Here is a 22,470-nt window from a genome sequence, read left to right as displayed (position 1 = left end):
AATATTATATACGTATTTCTGTACGTATAAATATTAATACGTATTTCTGTACGTATAAATATTATATACGTATTTCTGTACGTATAAATATTAATACGTATTTCTGTACGTATAAATATTATATACGTATTTCTGTACGTATAAATATTAATACGTATTTCTGTACGTATAAATATTAATACGTATTTCTGTACGTATAAATATTTATACGTATTTCTGTACGTATACGTACGATTTAAATGTAAATACAACTCAGTAAATAAAATTTACTAAATTACCCTTTTACAAATTACTTTTTACATTTACTGAAAGTAATTTATAATTACATTTACCGTAGGTAAAACTTAATTACATTTACCATACGTAAATAAAATTTACATTTACCGTTACACAGTAAATTACCAAAATACCCTTTCAGTCAAAACTAATTACACCGCCTCACACGGCGGCGCGTGTGGCACACGCGCCACCTCCGGCCGGCCGCGCGTGGGGCACACGCGCCGAGGCTAACCACGGAGCGTGTGACGCCACCGCCGTGCCCAACCTCTCCCCCTCCTCCTCCTCTATCTTCCTACGGTGCTAGGCAGTCCCTACGCCACCCTATTCACTCCCACGCGCCGCCTCTAGGCGGCGGCAACTCCTCCTCCTCCCACACCTCCAAACTCCTCAATTCGATCCCAAAACTGTCTAACAATCACAATCAACCATCAATCACTACAAACCATACCTTAAATCGAAGCTAGAACCTCCGATTGACGTTGGAAAGCTCGGATTTGTCGGCGGTGCTTCGATTCCTCGGGAAGGATTTGAATCGTGAGATTTGGCCCCAAATCCGATTGAAGGGGCGTGAAGGGCGAGAATCGACGTCAAGCTACCCTCCTCCTAGTCCTAGCGTTGCCGGAGCCGAGCGGCGACGAGTTGCAGGGTCTTGGTGACGTCGTGTAGGCCTCACGGCGGCAAGGGAGGCGATGTCGTGCTCGGGGTTTGGAGAGGAGAGCCGTGCGGTGCTCCTAGGCTAGGCGGTGTGACCCACGGTGGCCTGGTCGACGAGATCGCCGGCGTTGAAAGGGGGAAAGGGAGAGAGCTTGGGGAGAGAGAATGTCGAGAGAGAGAGAGTTCGACGGAGAGAGCGGCGGGTGTGAAAGGGTTTCCTGTTATGGAAACCCTAGTTAACAAAAAAAATTCCTTTTTATACTAGTTTCCAAATCGGAAACTAACTTCCGACGCGAATAACTTTCACGTACGATGTCCGTTTCGAACGCGTCACATATCCGCGAACTCGTATTAACGAGCTCTACAACTTCCGTGAAGAAAGTTTTCGAAACCGAGCAACGGATTAAAAGTCGATATAAATGTTCGGAAACGTAACGTTTTTTTCGAATTAAACGTTCCAATAACGTATCCGTTACTCGTTTCATAACGTCGTAACCAATCACATCCATTCTAATTAAATTTCACAACTTAATAATATTAAATTCAATTTCAAATATTTTTTGAAAACGAGGGTTATTACATTTGGGCTTTGATTGGGACCCCAAGCCATGATATATGTATCTGTATATTTAAGGAATTGCATACGGACACTCATGTTTTAGATAAATAGAAGTAAGAAACAAAAAACTGTAAAAATCCTTAAAATATAATTTTATGGAGAAATTAAAGATGTGATTTCATTCCCACATTTCGTCGCCCCCCCCCCCCCCACCCTCCTCAAAACTATGAAATGTTTGATGCATAAGTATATACACTAAGTTTATATTATGTTTTTTATGTCCATTGTGGTTACATGTGTAAAGTTAATCATTCAAAGCCTATCACTTAAAGAAATTAGGATTGAGACCATCCTATGCAAATGACACATATATTCTCGTTATGTTCAAACATTGAATCCAACTAAAATTATGTAGATTAATTCAACCAACTTGCGGACATCTTAAATATTTTATGATGTTGGTTGATGTGTCGACACGCTGGTCACGTGTCATCATACTATGCACTACTCAAACTAATGTTAATTATGCTAATTACAAACCCACTTGGTCTCACGGAAAACGACTACAGTAATAATCTTAATAGTGGTAATGCCCACTAAAATTTCTGTTTAGGGTAACATATTTTTTTTTACATACATAACCTCTTATTCACTACTGCTCAGCCATCACTATCATCATTGTAAAATGAATTACAATCCATGACATTGATGGATCGAAATCTTTGAGCTCGCTAGGATCGACACGGATCTACAATCCTTAAGCTTAATAAGATTAACCTATGTGCCAAATTGCAACGACACATCGCAAATGGTGAAGCCAATTACTGTGAATAAGTGTTCTTATTGGAGACATGCATCCAGATAGTCCGTCATATTGCAACCTTGGCAAGCAATCTTTTTTTCTGCTAGATATGCGGAATATCACTTTGATGAGATAGTCTTCCCGTTGTTAGGGGGATATAAGAATAAAAAATGTTCAAGTGGAACGACATAAATTGTTGTGGTTTGTCCCCCACTGTGTCTCATCTTGATCCCCTTATTGCACAAAGTGATGAGATCACATAAATTAGTTGCAAATATGCTTGCAAGGTTCAATGTCTTAAGAAGAGGACATGACATCACCCAAGAGGAATTGAGTATTGCGTCGTCATCATAGATGGTAGCATGGTGATGTCATAAAGTTGTATAAATAGTGCCACAAGCCGTGACTCTTCAAGGAAGAGAGAGAGACCACCTTAAATTCGATATATACTCGATTGAAGGAAGAAAAAGAGTTTTGGCACAATCGAATCCGTTGATCCATAATCTCAAATCGGCCTCATGAGAATTTTCTGGATTTTGGTTATCACTAGGGGACGTCTCAGATATTAGAACAAATCTTTGAAAATATAGAGATATCTACAAATACAAACCACATGAGGATGCATGATATTGAGTTTTGATATCGAACAATGCTTCGTTGAGAAATACCAACATAGTAATTGTTGTCTAATGGAAAAAAGCGATCCAACATGAACCTATGTTTACTAATAAAGAAATAGGTATTTGGGCAGCTGAAACGGACACTGCAAGTGTAAACCATATCATATGTCTTTGTTAGGATGCAAAATGAAAAATAAGAGTTTAGACTCACATTATGGTGCAAGGTCTCTCTCACAAAGGCACTGAAATCGACTACGAGGAGATATTCATTTGTAATGGACCGCAAAGAGATATCTCGTAATGGATGTCATTGCACTTCATTACTTTATCCGTTTGGTAGTTTCTGAAAAACTGATAAATGCAGGTTATGAATGGTGAAATAAAATATCTTTATAGGGATCAAAATTAAGAGATATACATGAAGTCCTAGAACTGACTTTATCCACCCAAGAAGTGGCTCCAGACCATGAAGCACTACAAAAAGAATTGAAACATTTAAGAAGTAAATACTTGATTTGGAATAGGGATCAGTGAATTATGCCGTTGCGAATTCAATGGATTTGCATAGAATCATAATGAACTAAAGAGATGTTAATATGCATTGTAAATCTGAAGTTGAGAATGAAAAAAATCTTTGGGAAGACACAATCTCAATATGGATCTCAAGGACTGTAATGTTAATGATTAATCATCAATCGGCTCAAGGATAAAAGTGAGGCCTCTATAACTCTCATAATTAGTTGAAGTTGTAATAACCCGATTTTTCGGAGTGAATATTGGATTGTTTTTAAGTTCATAAATTCGTGAAATTTATTTAAACGAATTTTATATGCTTCGCGAAGTGGTATATCGAAAACGGAAACATTATCGTAACGTTTATTTAGAAAAACGTTACGTTTCCGTGACGTGAATATTGACTTTTGCTCCATCGATCGTTTGTGAAAACTTCCTTCACGAAAGTCGTAGAGCTCGTCGATACGTGTTCGTGGACATGTCACACGTTCGAATCGGACGTCGGACGTGAAAGTTATTAACGTCGGAAGTTAGTTTCCGATTTTGGAAACGAGTATAAATAGATAATTATTGGAGTTATGGTTTCCATTTCTGGAAACCCACACCCCGCGCCTCCTTTCTCCTTCTCTCTCTTCTCTCGTTCTCTCTCCCCGATCGCCTCCCTCCCTCCCTCGAAAACCAGGCCACCGTGCCTCTCACCGCCAATATCCAGAGCACCACAGGGACCTCCGCAGTCGACCCCGAGCCCGGTGCACCTGACCTCGTTGCCGCCACCCTTCACGCGACAGATTGAAGCTCGGAGACTTCTCCGCCGTGCTCCCCCGTCGACGTCGTGCTCGGGGCAAGCTCGCCTCCACCCCTCCTCATCTCTGGAGCCCCCCACGTCAAGGGTTGAGCCTTTATTCGCCGCGCGCCTCCACCTCTACACGATCGGCGCCGCCGGCACCTCAAACGACGATTTAAGGGCTCCGCCGTGAAATCAAGGTAAGGGATTGATGCTATTGATGTTGTGTGTTTATTTTGGATGAATTTGGGTTGGATTTGTGGAGATCGAAGGAGGATCGGAGGAGGATTGAAGGAGAGGGGTTACCGCCACCTTAGACGACACGTGTGGATGCGTGGAGGTGGTTAGGGGCGGCGTGAGGCCGCGGAGAGGAAGAGGGGAAAGATAGGAGTGGTTTGGGGGCGGCGGTGGCGCGTGTACGACGGTGAATGTAAAAAGGTGATTTACGTACGGTAAATGTAAAATTATTTTACGTACAGTAAATGTAAATATAAATTATTTTCAGTAAATGTAATTTCCGAAGGGTAAATCAGTAATTAATATTTACTGAGACAGTATTTACATTTGAATAATATTTATATGTACAAAAATACGTAAACAGTATGTACTCGTACAAGAATACGTAATGGATGTGTATTTGTACAGTAATACATGAATAGTAAATACGTGAATAGTCAAAGCAAATAGTACTCAGTGAACAGTAAATTCGTAAAACCAGAAATTGCTGAACAGTAACAGATTATTATTGTTTCGACATTTAAAGGTTTACGTAACGATTCTAAATTCTTTTCGTATCTTTTCAAGGTGATCGTTAAATCAAGAAAATGAGTTACTGTCGGAATTGTGCAATTACGCTCGAGTTTATAAGGTGAGTAAAATCTCACACATTTACGAATCTACCCTTGCGGAGATTCAAGATTTTTGCAGAATTTTAAAGAATGGAATATGACATGTATATGATATAGTGGATTATATATATATTGTATAAATGGTAAATAGGTACATATATAAATATATAGTTTGCTATATAATATACTGTTATGATTTTATCGTGATTATGTCATTTTGATGACGAGATTTATATATCGAGCATGTGGTTTGATTTGTACAATATGAGGTGATGATTATTGTATGTGGTTTTAACATAGAGTTTGTTAAAACGTTTTGTCTTCAGACGAGTTTTGTCTTCAGACGTGATTGATGTCTTCAGACGAGTTTTTGTCTTCGGACTTGATTTTTGTACAATATGAGGTGATGATTATTGTACGTGAATTTAACATGGAGATTGTTAAAATGTTGATTTGTCTTTGGACGTGAATTTGTCTACGGACGTGTGGTGTCTTCGGACGTGTTTATGTCTTCAGACCAGTCTTCGGACGTATTTGGCATGTCGGAACCTAGCCTTTAGCCGGGCGAAAGTTACGATATAGTTAGAACTCTAGTCTGTCTGCCGGAGTACTGCATGTGAGGTATCAGACGGGTTATCGGCTCATGAGTACTCATATTTTTTGATGTTAGGTAGCAGAAGGTTACCCAATATCGGCGGTGTACTACGTGAGGGATAACAGATGTGTATCAGCATTCATTAGTACCCGTATTATAAATGCATTTGGGTAACCAGAAGGGTTACCCAATTTCTCATGAGCACTTTCATTTTCATATTTTGGACAACCAGACGGGCCGTCCATCGACTCATGAGTGTATTTATATTTGATGTTTTGTGGATTTCTGTATATATTGATATGCGAGCTTTATTGTTGTTTTTACTCATACGAGCTGTAAAGCTTACCGACTTTGTGTTTACAATCCCGGTGCACCAATTCGATGGTGTAGTGGATAACTCTGCATGTGTGGATTAGCGGGAATTGACGGACCGCTCAAAGGACTTGAAGATATTTAGTTCCAGCTTGTGTGAGGATTTTCTGTGAGGATTTTGTGTGACTTTCTTGTGAGGTTTTTGTGAGGAGTATACATTTCCATTTGTTATAATGTCGAATTATAATTTGGTTTGTAATAATCGGTTTGACTGAGTTGTATTTTAAACTCAGAGATGATCCGCTGTGGCATTTAAAATGATTTCGATTCATGGAGATTGTTTTAGTGTTTTTCATGACTTCGAAATCTGAGTTTCATGCTTGAAAATTTGGGGTCGTTACAGAAGTATTTAAAGATAGATTTGTTTCATCTAAATGGAAGATGATGAATAAATGTTGGGAAATGAAATTCTCTATACAAGTATAAAGATGCATTACTCCACTTAACACAAAATACTTGACTCGACCTCTCATTCTGTCACAACCCCGAAATTTCAAGTGTTAACTCGAAATTGAAGCCATGAAAAACTTTAAAACAATCTCAAATAAATCGAAATCATCTTATAGTCACAGTGTATCGTAACTGAGTTCATAGTACATCTCACTCGATTTGATTATTACAAAACCAGTTTATAATTCAAGCATTATAACAAATAAAAATGTAAAATCCTCTTAATCCTCACCACAAATAGAAATAATGAACTTCAAAATCTTCAGAGTAGCCCTCCAATTATGCTAATCCACACCTGCAGAACTATCCCCTACACCATCGAATAGGTGCACCGGGATTGTAAACACAAACCCGGTAAGCTTTGCAGCTTGTATGAGTAAATCAACAGTATAACACGCATAGTATACAAGAGAAAAATACTGAAAACATTTAATTATAAATGCACTCATAAGTCACAGGACGGCCCATCTGGATGTCCAATAATATCTAAAAATAAAAGTGCTCATGAGACATTGGGCAACTCATCTGTTTACCCAAATTACATTTATAATACGAGTACTCATGAGACCCAGGTACTCATCTGTTACCCCTCATCCAGTATGCCGTCAGACACTGGGCAACTCATATGTTACCCAATATCACAAAAATATGGGTACTCATGAGACCCAGGCAACCCATCTGTTACCCCTCATGCAGTACACCGACAGACAGATTAGAGCTCTAACTGAATAGTAACTGTCACCCGGTCAAGGCTTGGTTCCGATACTGCCAACACGTCCGAAGACAGAAAACGTTTTTACATGACTCAAAGTTAAAACCACGTACAATACAATCCTCACATGTTATTATACCACAACCAAGTAACTCAAGCTCAAATAACATATATATTGGTGCCATAAATAAACTTATTTAGAAATAAGAATGTGACAGTATATAATATATCAACCCATATATATGTATCGTATTTACTATGTATACACTTACACAACCTACTATATCATATACATGTCATAGTTCGGTCCTTTAAACAAAACGTAAATATGAATCACCGCCAAGGGTAGACTCGTCATAGTGAGATTTACTCACCTTATTTTCCTGAGCGTAATTCCACAATACCGACAGGAAATTCTTCACTTGTTTTGTTGATCACCTAGTTGTATAATAAAGTGGTTAGAAACGTTACGTAAAACCTCAAATGCGGAATCAATATTATTGTTTACTGTTAAGCAATTTACGGTTTTTACGTAATTACTGTTCACGTATTATTGTTCATGTACATACTTTTTACGTATTAATGTACACTCATGTACTGTTTCAATGTAATTACTTTTTCAGTAAATACTAATCACCAATTTACTAATTAGAAAATTATTGTTACAGTTACTGTACAAAAATTACTTTTACACTGTTACTGTACATAAATTACTTTTTTATATTTTTATGTACATAATTTACTTTTTTATGTACATAATTTACTTTTTATAATTTACTGTATAGAAATTACTTTTTACATTTTTTACTGTACATAATTTACTTTTTACTAAAAATTACTATTCGGAAACACTGTTCACTTGCCACCCTGCAGCCGCGCATGGCGCGCGCCACTCAAAGTGGCAGCACTTGGGGCTCACGCGCCACCTTAAAACCCGCACGTGGCTTGCCCACCGCCGCCCAAAACTCTCCCCTCTCATCTCCTCCTCTCTTCCACTGCCTAATGTCGTCTTCCTGCATTTCCAAAACCTCCCACATGCCACTGACGGCGACACGCGCCACTCTAACACCTCCGCCCAAACTCAACAAAATCACAAACATTCAACATGAAAGATGAAGAACATGATGAAGATATCACAACCGTACCTTCGTTGCAACCCAGATCGTTGGAAATCGGCCGGAAAGTCGCCGGAAAGCTTCGGAAATCTCAATCTCTCCTCCGATTTGAGCTCTAATTTCGTGATATACCCAACCCAAACGTCGATTTGCAAGGATCTATGGCTCCATTCACTGGCGGCGAAGCTTGAATCTGCGGCGAGGCTTCAGGGCGGCGAGGGAAGGTGCGTCTCGTCCGAGGGTGGGAGAGGTCGAGCTTGCGGTGGTCTTGGGAGTGGCGGTGAGAGCCACGCCGGCCAAAGGCGTGAGATCGGCGGAGGAATTTTCTGGAGAGGGGGTCGGGGTCGAGAGAGAGGGAGAGAGAGAGAGATTTCTGTTTTAGGAAACCCTAAAAACTCCTTTTATACTTTTTCCAAAATCGAAAGATAATTTCCGTCGACGATAACTTCCACATACGACGTCCGATTAAGGTGTGTGAAGTGTCCATGAACTCGTATCGATGAGTTCTACAACTTTCGTGAAGGAAGTTTTCGGAAACAAGCGACGAAGTAAAAGTCGACTCCCGTGTCGCAGAAACGTAATGTTTTTAACTTTTAAATTTCTGAAGTCGGTTTTTGTTTCGTTTGACATCGACGATAAAACGAAAAAAATGTAATTTATTCAATTTTCAAGTTAAATAACTTACAAGAAATTTTACAATGCAAACCCGAAAAATCGGTGTATTACACATTCGTTGTATAGCTCAACGCCCACGCAACAACAATACCTAAAGGTTTAGGCTTATAGTCCCTATGAAGAAAAGAGAAAAACGCATGATGAGAATGAATATTATTCACATTATTGTATATTTGGTGTAAAGAAATGCGTACCAAATGAAACGCATAAATATGCAAAAGTTATCAAAATTCCTATAATTAATGTAAAAATCAGGGGGAAGTACATACATAAGGGGGAGTCTAGCACATATATGATATTCTCAATATTAATAGGTGTGTTGTGCTCTTTTTCCCTTTCAACTAAGGTTTTATTTTCTCCCACTGAGTTTTTGTTATTTGGTAAAATGTTTAATGAGATAACACCTTATGCACCATATTATTGTTGACTCGGCACAATGGGGAGTGTTGAAGAAAAACACGTTATGTGCCTTCGTCAATGTAACATACGAGAGCTGATTAGGTGATCAGCCTTCAATAGTTACCGGGTAACGTTTAGTCATTATGTCATCATAATGTACGATGTAATTACCATTGTAATACTCTCCCTATATAAATGGATTATGCAATAAGATGAGTAGACCAATTCCATATTTTCTACATCAAGTAAAGATTAATAATTTGATTTATATATATATATATATATATTCATTATGTTCGGTTCGGTTTAGTCGGTTTTTAACATGAACAAAACCGCAAACGGAACCGAACTAATTGGTTTAGGGAAATTTCTGAAACCGCTCTATCAGTTTCATTTGGTTTTGGTTTTTCAGTGTCGGTTCAGTTTTAATCGGTTGTTGATTTTTCGGTGTCCAAAAGTCCACCCCTACGTCACTACATTGAGGTGTCTTGAACTTTTTTTTGGACAGAAGTTGTATGTTTTGAACTACTTTTGAGCTCGACATGTTTCCATTGAAATCTTGCACTCTAGCGAAACCGGACTCTAATAACTATATGCTGCCACCTGAATGACCTGATAAGAAACTTGTTTTAGCCGTTCTTGTTTAGAATACTTGTTGTAAGGTTAGTTCTTTGCAGCTATCGCTGCTTGATCCTACTTTCTGAACATAGAAACTTCAAATGTCTAACAATAGGGTTATTCAAATTCAACATAGATGAAGATTTTAGATCAGTCTTGTCCGAAAGACTTTATTGACGCTCCGCTCATCCTGTAATCTGTGCACATAATACTGAAGCCATGCCATATTTTCTGATTCTCAAATAGGCTAGTGCATGGGCGTAGCCACATTAGGGCGAGAGGAGTCAATTGACCCTAGTGAGATATTCCATGTCATAGAGAGATGTGATTGGTTAGGGGAAGAGATTATATCAGTAGAATTGACCATTCAAACAACAATGGAGATAAATAAAAGTATTCTAAAAACAATCAAAGTATCATATATATTCCAACTCATAACTAAACAACGAAATTTGAGATAAATAAAATCGATCATGAACAACCTTGCTTTAAACATGGCTGCAAATCAAAGGGACTTGATGGTTGATGAGTCACCGAAGCCAAATCTAACCTCTTTTGAGACAATGGCGTGCTGTTGTTATCGTCTTTAGATGGGTTTAGTAAACATCCATGTACAAATCTCCTCAATATTAATACAGTTTGAGGTTTATGCTAGAATACTTGTCAGACTCCAGTAAAGAAGTATACCTTTGATATCAATGATCGAATAGAACTAGACTTCCTTTGTAAGCATGGAGTTTATAACGATCACAGGTAAGGATTCTGGTATCCTTAAGTTGGTTGGATTCAAGATCAAATAAATCTAGCTCAGTGTGTGTTGAATCTTTTTGTACCAAGAGTCCATTATCTGTAAACAAGCCAAAAGGGGAATAACCTGGCAGAATAATAGTGCGCAGCTTTTGAAAAGACCCTTCTTGCAGAACCCAGAAATCAATATTCGTATCACCTTGAAGAAGGCATATCGTTTCCTTGTACGCTTGAATCTTAACAAAACCATTGATAGGCAATATGGAATCTGGTACTAACAATTCATCAAATATTTCGCTCCCGGTATCGAATGACACAATCCTGTGATGACGTTCATAGATAAGCCAATACACTATTCCTTTGCAAACCTCATGCGCCATGAGCCACCACAGAGAATCTAACAGAGGAGTCGATTCAATCATTTTCCAGGAGTTGGTGACTAGACTATAAACCTCAACTTCCATCGAACGTTCTTGACATATACGCAACATCTTTACCACCTTGTAATCATTATGATTTTGAGTCAAAACATAATGACAGGCTGATTTCCTTGAAACCAATATGATCTGCCATGTAGGTATTGGGAACAGATATAGATTTTCTAATAAATGGGTCCATATGCATATAGGACTCGTTGAACTCAAATCTTTATCAGAAATACAAACTAAACCGTTGCACGAGCTATATACTTCAAAGTGTTTATTGGTCCACAATGGATGTTGTAACTCCAAGCACTGCTCAAATGTTTCATTAGCAAAAAGCGATATGAGGTAGCTGCCTTTACTAACTCTATAGAAGTGCTTAGCAATAAGATACTGATTGTAATCTGTGACGTTCCTGTTGAGATGTGCAGCGACAAAGCTTGAGCTACGAATCAAATTACTCCATGACTTGCTTACACACAGAAACCGAACGAGGGATTTGGCGGGCAGTCTTGCTAAAATGTTGATCAGGACATCTTCACATATATAATTGTCGGGATGCGAGTCGTTCATCCTGAAAGAAAGTTATTTGGTTTTGAAAAACAGAACCCAATATTTGCTGCAACGTTTCACAATATTAGGTTCATATTCCAGATATATACCCGTAAATCATAATAGCAAGAGGATATTGGGAAATCAAACTAGACGTAGAAAACCAAAATAATATGGCTGAAGAATACAGATCCTAATTAGACTTGGCAACCGTTGGATGATGAATTGATGATGATCAATGTTTTAAAAAATGCGCCTGAGGCGCGCCTCAAGGTTTAAAAGGCGCAAGGCGTAGGCTAAAAGGCCTTAGCCTTAGTTGCCCAGGAACCGAAGCGCGAAAAGCGTTTTAAGGCGCAGTTTGAGGTGCAAAAGGTGAAGGCCTCATAAACAATTTTTTTTTTGGGTAAATTCCTCCTATGGTACCTGATGTTTGGCTACTTGGACAATTTGGTACATGATGTATGAAAACGGACAATTTGGTACCTAAAGTTTTCAAATTTAGGCCATTTTGGTACCTCTATCAATTTTGACCATATTTTCAGGGTTATTTCCGTCATTCTAGTCCTAAATTCATTAAATTCACATTTTTCTTCATTTCTTCCTATAATTGCCTCTTTTTGGAGATAATTAAATTGATATATCTACTCCACTTAGCATCTACTTCGCATATATCGAAAATAAATTTTTTTCGATATATACTTATTGTATCCTAATTATTTTATGCAAAGGAAATAAATTGCCTTTATGCAATTGTAATTTTTTTCAAATTTTTTTAAATTACTTATAATTAAAATTAATTTATATTGATAGCTACATTATGAAACCTTATATACGTAAATCATCACAGATACTAAGTGGATGAGTTATCAAATTTTTAGTGATAACTTAGAGGCAATTTGGAGGTATTATAAAAAAATGAAGTAAAGTTGAGATAAGATGACGGAAATAACCCTGAAAATATGGTCAAAATTGACATAAGTACCAAAATGGCCTAGATTTGAGAACTTTGGGTACCAAATTGTCCGCTTTCATACATCAGGTACCAAATTGTCCAAGTAGCCAAACATCAGGTACCATAGGAGGAATTTACCCTTTTTTTTTTAGTTCAAGATTTTTGTTTTTTAATAGACAATTTTTTATTTAAAAAACTATTTTTTTACGGGTCTTTTAGGTTTTTGAAATTGAGACTTTAGAAAGACCACCTCTACCAATCCCCTCTACCAAACCTATGTTGGTGTTGAAGATGATGTTGTTAGAGGTGTCGGTGTTGGAGGTGATGGTGATGGTGATGGTGACATTTGAATAATGATTTAAATTGTGATATTCTAATTGATGATGATGACAATTTTGAAGTTTGAAGCTAGTACAAACATTGTTCTTGTTTTTTTTTTAAATATATTTCAAGACTAATTAGTACTTTAATATATAGATTTATGTAATGCAAGGTGATTTGATTAATTGCATGGTTTTGATATGTATTTGTTATGAAGGAATAACCATTTATCATATCTATTTTGGTTACAAATAATGTTATATATAAGACTACATAAAAGAGTAATGAATGTACAAGTATATGAATTCATACATAAGGTTTACGCATTTTTCCTCAAGGCTTACGTCTTTGTGAGGCCCTTCCGAAAACACCTCAATTACGCCTTAGCCTTTTAAAACATTGATGATGATAATAAACTGAACCCGGATTTTCCAGAGGCAGGGCGGTCCAAAGTATTAGAAGGAAAAAAGTCGGATCCTTTGTATTTATGAATATAATAATAAATATTAATATTACAAAAAAAAATTAGGACCAATGGCAACGACAACTGGCGTCATGACAAAACCTAGTAGCTAACAGAAATGTTTTTGTACTTAGGCATGTAAACAACTTTGTAAAATTTATGGTAATTCAATACTTAACTAGATCAATATTAAGAGAATTTTAACTACTATAATTAGTTCTCAATTGAACCACAGATGAGATTGTACACATAGACAAGATATAAGAGAAATTAATAGATTCTTCGGTCTCGATTTTGGAGTAAAAATTTAAAAAATAGAAGACAATTGAAGGAATTTTGGGGAAATATAAAATGAAGAATTGAAGTCATGAATAGTTGTTCAAAAAAAAAGGTCATGAATAGAATAAGGGGTAGCAAAAAAATCCAGTAAAATGGGGGGCAAGGAAAAAAAAATAAAAATGGCAGAGACAAGTATCAAACACAAGACCTCCCTGACACTCCGTTATTAAGGACATCGTGCTGCCATTACACCAACTGCCACCTTTATCTATTGTTGGACCAAATTTACAATATATTCACACACTAGTTTTCCACTGAAAAAAAGGTGCGGACCGAGGCATTGTCCAGGGGCAAAGCATTGATAGCAGTTGCACATCGATCTGAGTTTTCTTCAAGCAAGCATTTCGATCAGGGACCTATGTAATTATTGTAATCCTCCATCTTAAGGCTTACAGGCGAACATTTAGAGCAGCCGAGCGGTTATAATTTTGAGAAAAAAACTCAAAATGATACCTGAAGTATCGTGAAATGTATTTTTTAGTATCTACGAATTCTTTGTTTTATTTTAAATTTTTAAGTAAACTGTAAAAGCAGCCGCCGTGGACCGCCATTAGCTGGAGCATGCAGGTAGCTTCCTCCACGTTGGAGAAGCCATGCACCACGCACAGCTAAACTAAACTTATGTCAAAACAGATCCATGCTGGCTTCATCTACGTGCTCCTGATGTGAGTGATGTCTCTACCGGACTAGCTAGCTCGCAGTGTTTCAATAGCTTTGACGAGTTTTCTGAATTCAAGTCCAGCAGAGAATCTGAGAATTGTTCTATGCTGACAACACCATTTTCAAAAAGAAGATCGGTTTAGTCGATCAACCTGCAAGCTACAAGTTAATAGTTTGGTCAGACATCAACATGCGACTCTCTTTGTTTGCTCAAGGGGCACATGGAATTTGACAAGGAATTTTGAGATCGACTCGATCCATGATGACATCAACAATTCAAGAGATTAAAAACTAGTATAAGTTACAATATGGATCCTATCATATCAAATCCAATTAAAGAATCATTTAACCAGTCGTTCTCACCTGTTTGTGTTCTCATCTCACTCGTCACGCCAATACCCCTGAAGATTTATGGTGTTGTCATGGGCGGCTGTTTGCTATTAGAGATTTTCATTCAACAAATATAAGAGAATAATTTTCAAGGTTTTGATTACTATGAATTACACAGCAAAGATCGATTAATACTAAGATGAAACCGACAAGAGCCACAATACCAATCAATTGATCCAATTCTTTCTTTCAGTTGATGAGTTGATAGATTACCAGAATAAGAGTATTTTACAAGAAATCTTACGATGATAATAGAGCAAGAAATCTTATTTTCATAATAATTGAAGACATTGACAGTTTAATACTAAAAGAAGGCTTAAACTACTCCACTTGGGGATCAGTAAAATACAAAACTAGTTAACCTGCTCAGGCTTCTATCAACTAGAAAATTCCAATACAAATGTCAACATTATGTGAAAAGCACTCCTAAACTTCTTAGTTCAATAACATTCCAAAGTAACCATCACCTGAGAGAAACCGAGGCAAGAATGGGTGGATGTGACAACAATGAGGATCTTCACGACGAGAACTTCAGTGCACCAATGCCTTGGATTGGCATGTATGTAGCAGCTGCATCCTTTATCTGCTTCATTGCTATGGCTGCAGATGTAATCCTCGGCTTTCAACACCACAAGCTCTGGTTTCCTTCCAAATTCTTCTCCATCAATGCCACTACTCTCACCTTGCTAGGTGTGGCTATCAAACTTTTTCAGTTGATCTCAACACTCCCATACCCAACAGCCATGATCAGCTTGCTAAACTCAGCAGCTCAATCTTCATCTGCACCGCAATGTCCAACTCCATGCCTTCCCTTGGAGCCATGGAGAATGACGAAATGTTCATGAATGTGGTTGCTTTGGGGATTCTGGTCATCACCCTCATTGTTAATATATGCATCCAACTAGCTACTGGTGCCATCTTTGTGTTGTGCAAGGAGCATATTGCGATTATCTTCATCATGTTTGTAATACTCATCATGTTGATTTTCTCTGCTCTAACTGTTCCAACCACAAAGCATTCCCTAGAAAAGAAGTACAACAAAAGGCGTCAGTTAGCTTTGAAAGAGGATGCAAACGAAATAATGGAAGCTGGGAAACTTAGAGAGGCATTGACTAAACATTGGATGATGGCTCATACTTCTAGGCCCCAATTCCTGATGGGCCGCTCGGTGATATGCACTCCTTCTGGAGCTTTCTGTCTTCTCAGCACCATGATTTTGGCTGAAGCCGTGCTTCGAACTTATGTAATGACTTCATCGTTTAAGTTTTGCAGCGGAGAATCAGACTACAAGCTCAGAACAACTTTGATACTTGTCACACAAACTGTCGCAGTTGGAGTTGGTACTATTGCTCCAGCATTCAGGTGGTTCATTGCCATAAACTTCAAGTGCCCAAAATGAGGAAACATAAGCTGTATAAAGGAATTCGAGATTGAAATACTGGATTCAGGGGCTGTTGGGGTTGAAAAAGCAACCACTAACCTTAAGAATCCAAAGTAGGCACTGCAGGAAACTTACGCATGAAGCAAGAAACATGCTTCTAGACATTTGTATTACAATGCAGTAAGGTATTGTCTTGTCGAGTAAGGCTATTCAGATGAATTTAAACTTGCTTGTTCATATTATTACACTATAATAATCTATATATACACATATAAAGTGATCTCCACTACACATTCTACTACCGTGATTCCCTCACCTACTACTCTCCACTCACACTCCCCCTCAAGTTGGCGCATACATATCAACCATGCCCAACTTGCCAAGTGAGTCATAAAAAGCTTTCTTAGATACTCCTTTTGTGAACATATCGGCAAGTTGCTCTTCTGTAGGAACAAAAGGAAAACTGATGATCTTTGCGTCTAGCTTCTCCTTTATAAAATGACGATCAACCTCCACATGTTTTGTACGATCATGTTGTACAGGATTCTGTGAAATATCAATAGCTGCCTTGTTGTCACAGTACAGCTGCATAGCACTTTTGGGTTTAATACCCAAATCTTGTAGCAAGTTTCTAAGCCATAACAATTCGCATACTCCCTGAGTCATACCTCTGTACTCTGCTTCAGCACTAGATCGAGCTACTACATTTTGTTTCTTACTCTTCCATGTAACAAGATTACCCCCAACAAAGGTAAAGTACCCTGATGTGGATCTCCGATCTGTAATATTTCCAGCCCAGTCTGCATCTGTGAAGCCACAAACTTCAAAAATATTTTTGTGATTAGAAAACATTACTCCTCTTCCTGGGGCTGACTTCAAGTACCTCAAAATTCTTACAACAGCATCCATGTGTTCCTCAATGGGATTATGCATGAACTGACTCACTACACTTACTGCATATGCAACGTCTGGTCTAGTATGTGATAAATAAATCAGACGTCCAACTAGCCTCTGGTAACGAGTTTTTTCAGTCGGCACTTGATCTGGATACTCTGCTAACCGATGGTTCTGCTCAATAGGAGTATCAATGGGACTGCAATCCAACATACCTGTTTCTGTTAGTAGATCAAGGATGTATTTCCTCTGACACAGATAAATACCATCATTTCCCCGGGCTACCTCAATGCCCAAGAAGTACTTGAGTGTACCTAAGTCCTTCATCTCAAACTCTGTGGCTAGCTGTTTTTGTAATCTATCCACCTCAACAGTATCATTCCCAGTAACTACCATATCATCAACATATATAATTAGGGCTGTTACCTTCTCTTGTTGATGTTTGAGAAATAATGTGTGGTCTGAATTACTCTGTCTGTAGCCAATTTTCCTCATGAATTGTGAGAATCTTCCAAACCAAGCACGAGGTGATTGTTTAAGACCATACAAAGATTTTCTCAATCTGCACACAACGTCACTCGGAGAAGTGGTCATATATCCGGGCGGAAGATCCATGTATACTTCCTCTGTAAGTTCTCCATGAAGGAATGCATTCTTAACATCAAACTGTCTAAGTGGCCAGTTTAAGCTAGCAGCAAAAGAGAGTAATACCCGAATAATGTTTATTTTTGCAACAGGTGCGAATGTCTCATCATAGTCTATGCCATATGTCTGAGTGAATCCCTTTGCTACTAGGCGTGCTTTATATTGGCTCACTGTCCCATCTGGATTATGTTTTACTGTAAACACCCAGCGACATCCCACAGTCTTCTTGCCATGTGGTGTAGATACAAGCTCCCAAGTATTGTTCTTTTGCAATGCTTCCATCTCTTCTTCCATTGCTTTTCTCCATTTTGGATCTCTCAATGCATCCTGCACTTTGTTAGGTACTGATACAGTAGATATTTGATTCACAAATGATTCATATGACTTAGACAATCTTTTGGTAGACATAAAATTTGCTACATGATACTTAGCTTTAGCCTGAAGGGTAGGTTCATATTTTTTTGTTGGCTGACCCCGAGTAGACCTATTTGGCAATACATATTGTCTACTATTATCCTCACTAGTATTAGCCCCAATAGAATGACTAACCTCAGATGAGTGAGGTTCTGTACCAGGAGGATCTTCTGTACCAGAAGAGAATTGGTCAGAGGTAATACGGGAGACATGAGGGGTAGTTGTGTTGTCATCTTCTGGTAGTTCCTGTGGGGCTGACACATTGGTAATCTCAACGGAACCTGTCACTGGCGCACTAGGCTCCCCCTCTTCATGATACAACTCTTCAAAATAAGAATTCTCCCCCTGAAGAGCAGTATCAGAAGAGGTAAAATAGCTCATATCTTCAAAGAAAGTAACATCCATAGTGACATAGTACTTCCTGGTAGGTGGATGATAGCATCGATATCCTTTCTGATGACCTCCATACCCAACAAACACACATTTAACTGCACGGGCATCCAACTTAGACCGCTGATGATGTGGAAGATGGACAAAAGCAACACAACCGAAAACACGGGCAGGAAGATTATAAAAAGAGGGTAATGAGACATGAGAAGCAAGCACCTCATATGGAACCTTCCCGTGAAGGACACGAGAGGGAAGACGATTAATGAGGTGGGCAGAAGTGATGACAGCATCTCCCCAAAGAGATGTAGGCATATGTGCACTAAAAAGAATACACCGAGCCATATCAAGTAAATGACGATTTTTCCTTTCAGAAATCCCATTTTGCTCAAGGGTGTAAGGACACGTTGTTTGATGAACAATCTCGTGTGTGTGAAAGAACTCCTGAAAGACACGATTCACATATTCCCCCCCCCCCCATTATCAGAACGAAGAACCCTAATAGTGGCATTGTATTGTGTTTTAACAGTGGAATGAAAGGCTTGAAAAGCTGAAAAAACCTCATTTTTAGTCTTGAGAAGAACAATCCATGAAAGACGAGTACAATCATCAATAAATGAAACATAATACCGCATCCCAGATACAGTAGGAGCTTTGGAGGGTCTCCAAACATCAGAATGAATCAATTCAAAAGGAAGAATACGTTTGGGAGAAGTACTAGGGGAATACGTAGATCTATGACTTTTTCCCAAAACACACGTCTCACAACGTAAAGTGGACTCATCGACACGAATAAACAAAGTAGGCATATATTGTTTCATAACACGAAAAGATGGATGCCCTAAGCGACGATGCCATAACCAAACTTCACTTAGCTTGTCAGAAGTGGAGATTAAAGCGGTCCGAGATTGTGCTCCTGGTTTTGCTCCGGCATACGTCTGATCCAGATGAAACAACCGGCCCCTCAGATACCCCCGACCAACCAACTCCCCGGTGAGAAGATCCTGAAATATCACATACATGGGAAAAAATGTCACAGAGCACTTAGCGTCAGTGTTTAATTGGGGAACAGAGAGCAAATGATGAGATAAAGCGGGTACATATAGCACATTGTGAAGCTCTATGGTGGGAGTAATATGAACTGACCCTTGCCCTAAGACGGGAAATGCCTCACCATTAGCATTAGTAACATAGGGTACAGGTGGAGCAGACAATACCGTAAAATAAGATTTGTCATAAGTCATATGATCAGATGCACCAGAATCAATAATCCATGTATCAAAACCAATAAAGTTAGAAATATTCAAAGCCACACCAATTTTACCACGATGAGCTATGGATGCGGTAGGTTGAGCGCTTCCCGCTGTATGATGATCATGCCCAACCACACCATACATATCAGGTTCCCGGACTAACTGAATAGTTGCTTTCGCCTTGGGACGATAATTAGGCATCTTGGGCCTGAGGTGTGGATATAATTTCCAACAGGTTGGACGAGCATGGTTAGTATCATGACAATAAGAGCAAGGAGGGCGGGGCAAATTCCCGAAGCCTGGTGGTGGTCCTTACTGATGAAGAGGAGCTGAACTGGCTTGCGGAAGGGGTGGTGCTGGGGATCGAGCATGAATAGTAAGGCTGGAAACTGTGACGGGTGTGGGAAGAAGACTCTCCTGTTGTGATTCATCCTTGCGGATATATGTGAAGGCGGTGAGGAGACTAGGAGGGTCGGTCTTTCGGAGCAATTCGCCTTTCGCACTGTTATGCTTTGCATCAAGACCTTTCAGGAAATTGTGAACTCGTTCAAGCTCCTTCTCCTTGTGGTACCAAAGAAGATCCTCGTGATTCTTGATCATGCAAGGACGTTTTACATCAATTTCAGCCCAAATATTTTTAAGTTTTGTGAAATAGTGCGACACTGGTTGTCCATCCTGCTGTATTGCCAAAGCTGTGCACATTAACTCATGAACCTGAATGAAATCAGAGTCATTAGTATATAAACCTTCCAAGGTCTCCCAGATCGCCTGCGCAGTGTTACATGCCTCCACCAAATCAACGATCTCGTCATTCATAGCTTTCCACAAAACTGACATGACAAGACCATCATCGTCGTCCCACTTAGTATAGGCAACAATGTCATCAGTACTTCGAGCTTTAGTGATTCCGGTAACATGGCCCATTTTGTGCATGCCTCGAAGATGAGCTGCCATAATTCGCTTCCATTTACGGAAATTGGTCTCATTGAGTTTAACGCCCCCAAAAGAACCGCTATCAGAACTCTTGACATATACTTCAAATTTAGGAACCATAGAACCCTCTGCTTCATCTCCAGAACCCATAAAATCGAAATATGAGAAGAAAAGACTGACAAGAATCGGTTGTCGGTGCACTTGCACTGTCGGTGCACCTGCACTGACAGAAGAAACTACAATGGACCGGGTCGGGCAGACAAACCGGGCCGGGTCGGAGATGCGGGTCGAGTTGACGAATCGGGTCGGGTCGGGTTAACGAACCGGGTCGGGTTGACAAACCGGGTCGGGTTGGTGAACCGGGTCGGGTATTTGGGCCGGGCTGTGTGGATCTGGGCCGGGCAATGTGGGTGTGGAAATGGGTCGGAATCGCCGAAAGGAAGGGGATGGCGACGGTGACAAAACCGGAGAGCAGCGGCGACGTTGGAGAGGATGGCGACGGTGACGGCAGCGTCGGAGAGCAGCGGCGACGTTGATGGAGCGGCGATGACGTCAGGCAGGAGCGGAGACAGCTGAGGAGGGCAGGAACGGCAGCGGCAACGTCGGAGCAGAAACGGCGACGTCGAGATCGCGTGAGGGCCGGCGGAGGGAAGCAGCGATGTCGACGGGGAAAACCGGAGAGGAGCGGAAGCGGCGACGTCGTCTGGTCGACAGACGAACACAGTGGAGCCGGACGAACACCGTCGACGACTCGGAGGGCAGCAGCGACCGTGCAGGGGTGGAAACGACGTGAAAAATGTCGGAAAGCTACGGTGACATCGACGTGCAGAGCCGGAGCCGGTTGGAAGCGGGAGAAGACAGCGGCGGCGATGTCGGCGACGCGACTGTGCTCGGGAGAAAAAATCCCAGAAAAAGCAGAGCAATAACAAAGGGAAAACGTTGCTCTGATTCCAAGATGAATTTAAACTTGCTTGTTCATATTATTACACTATAATCATCTATATATACACATATAAAGTGATCTCCACTACACATTCCACTACCGTGATTCCCTCACCTACTACTCTCCACTCACATATTCGATTCATTTCCATTTTATTTGTGAGCAGAATATATCTATGTTGTGACATTGTCAAAGAGTGGCATTGCAAAAAGTTCGAGTGTAACACCCGGCCACAAGCTAAGAAAAATGTAAGGGCAGATTTTAGTTGTTATGTTCTGTTTCTTGAAGGTGAAAAGGCATTGGTTGAGTTCATGATGAGAGCAAATTGTGATGCTACTGACTATTGGCATCAAAAGGGAAGGAAAGCAGAACCCAAATATCTCCTCAAACTCTTGCAGAAATCCACATTCTCGCAAAGGTTCAAAGGAGTAGCTGAATTTACAGCGACCAAGTTCCCTCCTTGGATTCTGAAGAACCCCCAAACTGTTGGGGTCTTCCTGTTGTGACATTAACAAGTATTGCTCTTGCACTCTACAACAACAACATTTGCTCAATGGAAGAGTTGGTAAATGGCGTGAACCAAGGGCTGATATTCATAAATGCCATTGAAGATCACTTGGATCATAAAAGTGAGTTAGCAAACACCAGAAAGGCAGCAAACATTGTGTGGCTACGAGTCGATCTCTATCACACATGGCTAGATGTGGATCTCAGAAACCTGTCTCCACGAGGAAAGAGCCCGAGAGAAGTGCTTAAAGAGCTTGCTGAAACTGCAAAGT

The 22,470-nt window shown here is 39.7% G+C and overlaps 1 pseudogene; it reads right to left on the bottom strand.

The window, feature by feature from the left end:
- Window positions 1-10,690: 10,690 nt before the first annotated feature.
- Window positions 10,691-19,799, bottom strand: LOC126793297 (F-box protein CPR1-like; annotated as a pseudogene).
- Between the last annotated feature and the right edge of the window lie 2,671 nt (window positions 19,800-22,470).

The sequence above is a fragment of the Argentina anserina genome, chromosome 5 (genome assembly GCF_933775445.1).
Source record: "Argentina anserina chromosome 5, drPotAnse1.1, whole genome shotgun sequence".
In the NCBI taxonomy this organism is placed as follows: domain Eukaryota; kingdom Viridiplantae; phylum Streptophyta; class Magnoliopsida; order Rosales; family Rosaceae; genus Argentina; species Argentina anserina.
Note: the sequence above shows the minus strand (reverse complement) of the source record. Positions and strands in the feature narration are given on the sequence as shown.